The sequence below is a fragment of the Bos javanicus genome, chromosome 14 (assembly GCF_032452875.1).
Source record: "Bos javanicus breed banteng chromosome 14, ARS-OSU_banteng_1.0, whole genome shotgun sequence".
In the NCBI taxonomy this organism is placed as follows: Eukaryota; Metazoa; Chordata; class Mammalia; order Artiodactyla; family Bovidae; genus Bos; species Bos javanicus.
Genome location: NC_083881.1, coordinates 72,581,650 through 72,593,043, shown reverse-complemented (window position 1 = coordinate 72,593,043; position 11,394 = coordinate 72,581,650).

Here is an 11,394-nt window from a genome sequence, read left to right as displayed (position 1 = left end):
GGGTGGCCTTTCCCTTCTCCAGGGAAACTAAGAAACTAAGCTCTGTTCAAAAAACAGAAAGAAACCAAGTTCTGCTCAGCAGAATGTGGGGAGCAGTGAGGCATGACCCTTGCACGCTTGTCCTTTAGCTCTCTCCTGTGCACAACCGCCCGCTCTCTTCACATCCATTGGCTACATGGTGGGACTCTAAGGACTCAGAGAACGGAAGAGAGGAAAGAGGCAGAACGATCGAGGTCCCTGAGTTGCCATTTGGACTGGAAGTGACCAACAATGAATTGACTGTTGACTTTTAAATAAATTGTAAATGTGGTAAGGCTCTGACATTATAGGGTTGTTTGTTGCATCAGCTGTTCTATCCTGACTAATTCAGCTAGTATGAGGTGAGGAACCAATGATGATCTTGATCATATTGTCTTTATGCAAATTCCTGGACAATAACCCATAAATAATTATCCATATCAACAAATCACAAAAATAAAAGTAACTACATATGGCACCATAAGGACTGCATACTCTTCATATGCTAAGCAAACTGTAATTTTGTAGTCACTATGTACAGATCATAAAAGTGAAAATCTAAACAACTGAATAACAGGATCAAGATCAGTCAGTTAATAAATAATGGAGCTAGGATTCAAATCTAATTTTGTTCGGTTGCAACACCTACACCATTAAGCACCAAGACATACTGACTCAGTTCTCACTCATCCTCTTTCTAGACAATCACAGAATCAGTTTAACCTATTTTATCACTTCAGAGTATGCCTCCTGCTCGATACGACTCATCGTACTTAAGATTCCTGAATTCTGAACCTGGTGAAAGTGATCACTTTGGAGTTTATGTCTATCACCAAAGATCTCGTTCACGAGCAACATGACACACGTGAGTTAAAGCAGAAAAATAGTTTATTGTAAAGTGTTAGAAAACCAGTGGAAAATTTCAGGAGGTTTAAAGACTCACGGACAAGAACAACCCACAAATTGCACACTAAACCTCTTCAGTAGAGGCCCTTCTGAGCACGGATGTGGCTATTCACACAGCGGACACTGCATGCATGCATGTCATCTCTGGAACCTCTGCGTTACTGCCTCTGGAGTGCCTGGTATCTCTCCCTCACGCTCTGCTATTCTCATGAGAATGTGGATTCTATGCAGCATCTCTACCTGATGTTCCCTTCTTCCTGATGCTCCCTTCTGAATAAAACTATCTCAGAAGTGTGACTCCATTTGGTAGAGCCTACTCCTGAGCTGGAAGCTGGGAAATCGAGCTTTGACTTCAACATTAAGTAGGTAGGATTTGCCACCGCATGTGGTTAACTCCCTGAACATAAAAAGTCTGTTCAAAAGATGCTCAGTGGCCACAAACATGACGTAGGCCCACTGAAATGGCAACCTGATGTCACATGGAAATAGAAACTACAGACTTTTCAGAGGAAGCTCATCCACAAAAAGAATAGACCAGAGGTCCAGAAAAAAACAGCTCAAGGAAAGATAGAACTGTTGTATGATGACAGCTACATTTTGTTGAAGCCTGACTGCCCTTGCTCCAATTGGTTTCTGTCTATTTTCATAATACCAACCTCTCCAGACTTAAATATCAAGATCATGCATCTGTGGCAGGCAGTATACCCCTTCAAACAGTTGACATGAATAAGTTAGATTCCAGAGACTAGAGGGAGAATTCTGTTTCTAATGGACTTAAGAAGTACTCTTAGACGGGATTTAAAGCAGCTAAGTTTTGACAGCTAACACATTCGGTTAGAATCCTGGATCCACCAGTAGCTTTATTACCTCACTAAGTTACAATTCCATGAAATTGTGGGTTATGTCTTATTCAAAATTTTTCCAATTATAGCCCCCCTCCTTTAACACAGAGGTTAGAAATTCATATTTGTTGAACTAATTCTTTCAACTGGTAGTAGGAAAAAAATGAATTTTACTTATTTAGATTAAACAGAATGTACAAGCAACTACTTAGTAATTGAGAAGAATGATGCATTGTACAGTATGGGTTTTCAACCACCCATGATTGGATGTATCATTTCTAGAAGGTTTGCTTTAGAGAATCAATTTTATATCATTTTTAATTGCCACACATGTGTAAACTGGCCTCAAAAACCCGTATCATGATTATAGCAACTATATATCACATTGACTGTGACATTGCTTCGCCTAAGTCCAAAAGCTAGTTAACATATAGTGTTCAGTATCCCTCTTTCTGATGTTTGTGTCCAAGCATTGTTTCTTAAGTAGTCATATTGATCATATTGATTAATACTCCCGGTAGAAATGATGAGAAATATTGATTTGCTCTGTAACTCTCAGCGCTAACTAAAATATCTGGAGTGCGGCTTCCTTGAACTTTATAAGGGCTCTCTTTGCAAACCTCTTCATTCTTGCTGATTACATCTGCAGATGGAAATCAGGTGTGAAAATCCATTCAGATGCCGAACAACAGGACAGACTCTGACTCCTATTGAACTCTCATGTTCTCTCTTCCTTAATTAAGTCACAGGAACGTTTTACCATGGAGAGAGAGTGACTTAGACTATGGATCTTTTCCTTCTAAAGGCATGCATTCCACCCAATTGGGGCATAATACATTCTTACTCCATTGCTTTCCAAAGAGCCACTTCGTTCTTCCAAGGGGGGAATAAAGAGCATGATTATACCTATAAAGAGTGCTCCCTTACTCACACCACAAAAGAGAAATGAAGTATACATCTGTTCCCCCAAAATCATAGCATGTTTTTTTCTCTAAACATTTAAAACCCAAATAAAGAATAGCATTTAACTGCGTTAGTGACACGGAGAAGGTGATGGCACCCCACTCCAGTACTCTTGCCTAGAAAATCCCATGGATGGAGGGGTCTGGTGGGCTGCAGTCCATGGGGTCACTAGGAGTCGGACACGACTGAGTGACTTCACTTTCACTTTTCACTTTCATGCATTGGAGAAGGAAATGGCAACCCACTCCAGTGTTCTTGCCTGGAGAATCCCAGGGACAGCGGAGCCTGGTGGGCTGCCGTCTATGGGGTAGCACAGAGTCAGACACGATTCTAGCGACTTAGCAGCAGCAGCAGCAGCGTTAGTGACACAGAACCTTATTTAAGAACTAGAATAATCCTTAACATTTGCAGCACACACACACACACAAAGCAGTTATAAGCACAGGCTTTGGAGTGAGATGACCTGGATTAAAATCCTGACTTCAAATTTATTAGTTGTGTGACCTTAGGCAACTGCAAAACCTCCTACACATCAATATTTTCTTTTTTTTTTTTAATTTTATTTTATTTTTAAACTTTACATAATTGTATTAGTTTTGCCAAATATCAAAATGAATCCATCACAGGTATACATGTGCTCCCCATCCTGAACCCTCCTCCCTCCTCCCTCCCCATACCATCCCTCTGGGTCGTCCCAGTGCACTAGCCCCAAGCATCCAGTATCGTGCATTGAACCTGGACTGGCATCTCGTTTCATACATGATATTTTCTGCTATATAATGGTAACTATACAAATAAATAATATTATTTTAATAATACTATTAAAAGCAAAAATAAGCAAGGGACTATATTAAACTAAATATCTCTGTACAGCAAAGAAAGCTATCAACAAAATAAAAAGACAACCTACTGAATAGGAGAAAATATTTGCAAATCATATATCTGATAAGGGGTTAATAGTCTAATATCCAAAATATATAAAGAACTAATACAAATCAATAGCAAAAAATATGATTTAAAAAACAGGCAGAAGATCTGAAAACATCTTTTAAGACATATTGTTAACAAGCACATGAAAAGATGTTCAATATCATGAATCATCAGGGCAATGCAAGTCAAAACCGCAATGAGATATTACCTCACACTTGTTAGAATGTCTATTAACTAAAAGAGAACGGATAACAAATGTTGGGCAAGGTGTCTTGTGCCCTGCTGTGAGGATGTAAACTCGTGCAGTACCACCTGGTCTGTCCTGGATCTTCGAGTTCTGTGACCATTCAGGGACTGGCATCAGCTGAGGGCCCAGAGGTGTGGATGGACAGACTCCATTCTTTTCCATACAGTTCTTCCCCGTTGCCAGATGTCCACTTGGGGCTATGTGTCTATTCCTGTCCGGTGCTGTGCTAGTCACTTCAGTCGTGTCTGACTCAGTGTGATCCTATGGACTGCAGGCTTCCAGGCTCCTCTGTCCATGGGATTCTCCAGGCAAGAATACTGGAGTGGGTTGCTGTGCCCTCCTCCAGGGCATCTCCCTGACGTAGGGATCGAACATGCAGCTCCTGCACCTCCTAAATTGCAGGCGGATTCTTTACCACTGAGCCACCAGGGAAGCCCTAACTCCTGCCCTATGCTATTTTTAACCACTCTCTTAGCTTTCCAACTACTGTCATGAAAGAAGCAGAACAGAGGTAAATGTGAAGAGTTCACGAATGAAAAGGAAGTGATCTTGTCTGTGTTACAGAAGAGAATGAAGTAAGGGCAGGGAGCCAGCAGGGACTCTTTCCACTAGAAGCCCACTGAGAGCTCTCTTGACGAAAGAGGATGTGGGCAAAGGCACAGAGACAGGAAGATGTGGCATTCTATACCAAGGTCACAGGTGCAGAGTCATCTCCAGAACTGACTGAGCCCCACAGTAACTGCTGCCAAGAGCCCCCTGATCCTTACTGGACAGCTCCCTGACCCCACATTAAGTAGAAATGCCCACCCCAGTATTACCCTATAGCTCCTCAGTTCAGTTCAGTTCAGTTGTTTAGTCATGTCTGACTCTTTGCCTCCCCATGGACTGTAGCAAGCCAGGCCTCCCTGTCTGTCACCAACTCCCAGACTTTACTCAAACTCATGTCCGTGAGATGCCATCCAACCATCTCATCCTCTGTTGTCCCCTTTTCCTCCCGCCTTCAATCTTTCCCAGCATCAGGGTCTTTTCAAATGAGTCAGTTCTTTGCATTAGGTGGCCAAAATATTGGAGTTTCAGCTTTCAGTCCTTCTAATGAAGTCAGGACTGATCTGCTTTAGGATGGACTGGTTGGATCTCCTTGAAGTCCAAGGGACTCTCAAGAGTCTTCTCCAACACCACAGTTCAAAAGCATCAACTCTTCAGCACTCAGCTTTCTTTATAGTCCAACTCTCACATCCATACATGACCACTGGAAAAACCATAGCTTTGACTAGACGGACCTTTGTTGGCAAAGTAATGTCTCTGCTTTTTAATAGCTCCTTAACCAATCGTGTAATGCCACCCTTCCAGCAGGAATTTTCTGTCTTGAGACTATAAATGTTGGCTGTGCTGTGCTGTGCTTAGTCGTGTCTGACTCTGTGACCTCATGAACTGTAGCCCACCAGGCTCCTCTGTCCATGGGGATTCTCCAGGTAAGAATACTGGAGTGGGTTGCCATGCCCTTCTCCAGGGGATCTTCCAGACCCAGGGATCGAATCCAGGTCTCCCACATTGCAAGCGTATTCTTTACCATCTGAGCCACCAGGGAACCCCCAAATTGGCTACTAACATACTCAAAGCACTGACTCCCCCTGATTGGTCAAGAGGTTGGCCCACTGTGCGTGTAGTACTCCAATTACGTCTGCTCTTTGTTCTTAATAAACTCCCTACTTTCTGAAATGCTTCTGGAAATCCTTTTCCAACCTGAGTACAGACCACAGCAGAAGATAGCTAATTTAGTCACAAACAAATAAATCTGGCTGGTAAGGAGACTTGTCAAGGATAGTAGTGCAATCTAGAGGTAGAGAGGCGGGAGGCAGACTAGTGACGAAGGGCCTGGAATCCAGACCATGGTGTTCAGTCCTTATTCCGAAGACAACTGAACAGCCATTTGTCATTTAACTTTGTTAACAGTTGAACTTGGGAAAGACTGGTCATTTAGGTGTGCAGCTATGGATGATCAAGAGCTGACCTTTGTAAACCAAATATATACAAGGGGAGGGACTGACAAGATGCAAGGGCTTGCTCATAATAAACGTGATAAATGAGAGGGAAAAATGTATTACAGAAGCTTATATGAATCAGAGCTTTATGAAAGTATTCATATACAGTTTGGGAAATATCAGAGTACAAAAAACTACGTGATCATTCCAGAGCTACACTTTTCAGATCCCTTGGGGCACATAAATTATAACATTAACCATGGGTTGATCATTGAACACTTTTTACATTTTTTCCCCATGAGTTGCCTATTACTGACTTCTGGAACAATTGTTCCAAAGAACATGTTTTAAGAAATGCTGAGTAACTTGTAGATTAAGCTGCAACTGTTTTACGAGTAGTTTCTATTTCAGCCTTGGGTTATCAACCTCAGACCTTGTATAAGCACATTTGAATTCAACTTAATATTTTTGTTTGAGAACCACAGATTACCAAGTTACTGAGATAAACTTAGCTGATACTGTTGTAAGACTATTTCATAAAAGTAGGTGGTAATCACAATGGACACAAGCACATATACATAGTATATGCATGTACACATATGTATACGTGTGTGCTCACATACGTGTGTGTGTGTGTTTGTATTTATATTCTATTTAATTCCACAAAAAATGATAGTTATTACTTTATGCCTACTTTTTAGGGAACATATTGAATGGTAGGATGGTAGGAAAAAGTTGCTGCTAGCGTTTTTCAAAGTCTTTGCTAACAGAGCAAAGAGAAAGTACTATTTGCCATCAAAAGAGGTGGTTTATACTTGCCTTAATTTTATGGTCTGTTATTTTGTTAGTAAAATACACAGTTTTAATAAGGGGAATTTTAAAAGACTGCCTTTTTTTTTTTTTTTTGTAGACTATCTATCCTTCATCACACCTCCAGAAGATGTGTTTTAAACGGCAGTATTATTGTTTAGTAGCTAAGTCATGTCCGACTCTTTGCGACCCCATGGACTCCAGACCACCAGGTTCCTCTGTTCATGGGATTTCCCAGGCAAGAATACTGGAGTGGGTTGCCATTTCCTACTCTAGAGGATTTTCTTGACCCAGGGATTGAATCCCTGTTTCCTAAACTAGCAGGCAGATTCGTTACCACCGAGACACCAGGGAAGCCAAAATAGCAGTATATACCATCGGAGACAAGTTTAATTAGGAATACACAAATCTTTCTCTTTGGCAGAGAAAACGGTGACCTCACTTGCGAGGAAGCCAAGAATCAATAATGTATTTATTTATTTTCTGCACACAGGAAAGTCAAGCCATCATCAGTTTCCTGAGAAAGGCTATTATTATAAAACTTTGCCTCTCTCTGAAAAACAAAAAACCCAACACCGCCTTGTTTCAGCAAAATTCAGGGCTGTGTTCCTTCACGGACACGCCGTGTTGCTTTTTTGGCTTCTATGCTGGTATTCATGGAGTCACCTCTGCCAAGAATGTTGTCTCCTTCTGTCTTGGTTCATTCAGGCTGCTGCAACAAAACACCACAGATCGGGTAGTTTTTGAACAGAAATGTATTGTTCATGGCTCTGGAACCTGGAAGTCTGAGATGAGGATACCAGCAAGGTGGGGAGATGTTCCTCTTCTGGGGCACAGACTTCTCACTGCGTCCTCACCTGGTGCATCTCTGTGGGGTCTCTTTTATAAAAGCACTAATTCCATTCATAAGAGTTTTACCCTCACGATCAAATCACCTCCCACCCACTCCCTCCAACCTCATAATACTGTCTTCTTGGAGATTAGGGTTCAACAGACGAATGTAGAGGGGAGACACATTCCGATCAGAGTGCCATCACACCCTCTTTCTCTGGCGTCTCTCTGTCCTCACTCTTTTGTAGCTCATCTTGAGAACATTGCCTGAAGCAAATGAAAGTTCCCCCAGAATGAGTAATGAACTGAGTTGGAGACTGTTGCTCCCTCTGCTCCTTGCTCTAAGATGACCAGCTGCCTGCCCAACCATTTGGTCAGACAGGCTTAGTTCTCCAATAAACAGGGCTTCATTATCACTGGGCTTCCCTTGTGGCTCAGCTGGTAAAGAGTCCGCCTGTAATGTGGGAGACCTAGGTTCAATCCCTGTGTTGGGAAGATCCCCTGGAGAAGGGGTAGTCTACCCACTCCGGTATTCTTGGGCTTCCCTGGTGGCTCAGCTGGTAAAGAATCCACCTGCAATGTGGAAGACCTGGGTTCTATCCCTGGCCTGGGAAAATCTCCTGGAGAAGGGAAAGGCTACCCACTCTGGTATTCTGGCCTGGAGAATTCCATGGACTGTATAGTCCATGGGGTCGCAGAGTCAGACAGGACTGAGTGACTTTCACTTTCACTTCACATTCTCACTCTGAGTGGTCCCTACCTGTGGCTGCATGTCTGGCTGTAAGAGTCAATAAGCCAGCAGCGGGGCCCAGGGAACAAAATGTTACCTGTGGCCCATGGGGCCTTGTAAAACTGCTTCCTGCTTAGCTTGACCGCAGCCATACCAGTCTCTTAGACTCGCCACTACTGACGGTTCCTCGATCTCTCCGCTTAGAAGCCTTCACTCACATCCTTCTGCCTGGCCTGCTCGCCCCTGAGATCTTCCTGTGGCTCATCTACACCCATGTTTCATCTTAAATATCACTTCTTTCCTTGGCCATCTGAATTAATGGCGTTGCCATCCTCAGGCCCACCGCTGTTTCTTCCCCTATACTGCCTTGTATTCCTTTTTATCACGTATCCATGTTGTAGGGATCTGCCAGGAATCACGCAGCCAGCATGTGCTCAGTCATGTCCGATTCTTTGTGACCCCACGGACTGTAGCCTGCCCGGCTCCTCCGTCCACAGGATTTCCCAGGCAAGAATACGGGAGCGGGTTGCCATCTCCTTCTCCAGGGGATCTTCTTGACCCAGGGATCCAACCCGCATCTCTTGAGCCTCCTGCATTGGCAGGTGGGTTCTTTACCACTAGCTGCACTTGGGAAAATGCAGGAATCGGGTAAACAGTAATAACGATAATTGCAGAGGGAAGTGAAAAGCAAGGCACCGGAGAAGGCAATGGCACCCCACTCCAGTACTCTTGCCTGGAAAGTCCCATGGGTGGAGGAGCCTGGTAGGCTGCAGTCCATGGGGTCGCTAGGAGTCGGACACGACTGAGCGACTTCACTTTCACTTTTCACTTTCATGCATTGGAGAAGGAAATGGCAACCCACTCCAGTGTTCTTGCCTGGAGAATCCCAGAGACAGGGGAGCCTGGTGGGCTGCTGTCTCTGGGGTCGCACAGAGTCGGACACGACTGAAGTGACTTAGCAGCAGCAGCAGCAGCCTCTTCATCACCATGTGAGCAAGTTGCCTATGAGTTTATCTCTTCCTCTTCAAACTATTCCTCAAGCCGATTAAATCATTCCTCTTGCTTTCCATTCCCCCAGCCAATTTGTTCATTTCTGGGAAAACTGGTACATTATTCTAGCTGCAAACTCAATTGTATTTATTGAGTGCTAACTGGGTGCTGGAGCTTCCCTAGTGGCTCAGAGGTTAAAGCATCTGCCTGCAATGCGGGAGACCTGGGTTCGATCCCTGGGTCGGGAAGATCCTCTGGAGAAGGAAATGGTGACCCATTCCAGTATTCTTGCCTGGAAAATCTCGTGGATGGAGGAGCTTGGTTGGCTACAGTCCAAGGGGTCGAAAAGAGTCAGACACGACTGAGCAACTTCACTTTCACTTTCAACTGGGTGCTGGGCTCCACCAAAAATGGCTCCAGCTGCCACTGACTTATGTGGGGACCTACATGGTATCCAGGCAGCCATGCCCTCCTCACTGTCTCAAATTCTAACTGTTTACTTTATCCCTTTCTTGACAATGGAATACAGAACTCCAACACAAAGAACATTGAGACCTAAGAGCATATAATCCTTCTCTTATCCATTGTAAGTTTTCTCCACATTCAAATATTATTTTTATTATAGTAAAATAGATGACTGTACTGACCTTGAGTTCTCATAGACTCCCCATGTATATTCTTGAAGAGTTTTCAAAAATGTTATCTGAATCTGAAAATTCCAAAAGCAAATGACCACAGTACCTTGGTCCTACATCCGTGGTTTTATGGATGGAAAGGTGGGGAGATGGGAAGAAACAGTTTCTGTATTCACCCGACTCAGTTTCCCTAGTATGACTGAGAACATACTGACGAGGGACAGCTTTGAGCAAACACAACTTTATTTATTCACTTTGGATTAAGGGTATAGACACCGATACAGAACAAACCCCTTTGCTTATTCCTTCCCATTCCATTCCAGAAAAATGGCTGTAATGTTCTTTCATGGCAGACATATTTTTATATTATCAAATACATCATTAACACTTATTAAAAAAATGATGTCTAATACCTAGAAGTCTTGAGATTTTGCTGTCTTTCAAATAAATTACAAAGCATTTGCCATTTGTCCAACATACCCACTTGCATGAAAATGTCCCAGACGTGTTTTCAAGAATTGTTTATAAGGGAACTACTTCCATGAGTCTCTTCTGTCCTTACCTACTGGTTGCTATCCTGCTGTTTTTAAGAGAGAAAAAAAATATTAACACATTATAGGGTAGGCACCTTAGGTCAGGGTGCTTTGTCTTTTGCAAAAATAAATCATTAACTGCTATGTTAAGTATCTGACCCTACCTATCACAATTGTAGGGGAGGTGTCCATTACTGATTAAAACATTTTTTTTTTTTTGCATTATCTTGTGTGTTTCTGGAGAAAGAAATGTGAACAAAGGCACACATTCCAGGAAGACAAGTTAGAGAAGCCAGGTCTTGGGACGAGGACCCAGCTGACACAGGGAGGAAGCTGGACGGCCAGTCTCAAGCTGCCCTTTCCTGAACCAGTACTCACTCTTTCCAGACACAGGCTCTTCATGGGCTCTGTCCTCTTGTTCTTTGCAACTATTCTTCAGCCCACAAAGTTGAGAACCCTTTGAGAAAGTTGAGGGAAGAGAAAGTCCTGCTACAACACAGTACATACATTATTTCAAAAAACAAACAAACCAAAATCCTGTGATTTGAAAATTATATATAAACCTTTACAGGATTCATGGGCTGCAGGGAGCAGGGTAGGGGCTTCAAACCTTGAATTTGTAACTAGAGCATGAAAAAAAAACACACGTTAGTAGAGGGAACACTTCAGACCTCCCAACAAAGGCAGAGACTTGCCACAGAGGATGTTTAACAATATACAAAAGGACGAGGAGAGACGATGGCAGATTTCAGAGGGTAATGAACAAGGTAGGTGGAAGCAAACTCTGCATCAGTGGATCTGCCACTCACGTTGCCAGGAGGAGCTAGCACTTATGAGTCGGAACTTCACGTTGGGATGCACCTTTCTGGCCCAGTTGAACCAGGAGCAGGCAACTCATTTCTAATTTTGTCAAAAGGCAGCCAAAAGGCCTTGAGGTACCTACGCAGCAGCTCAACTAAGGCTCCCAAACGCTCCTC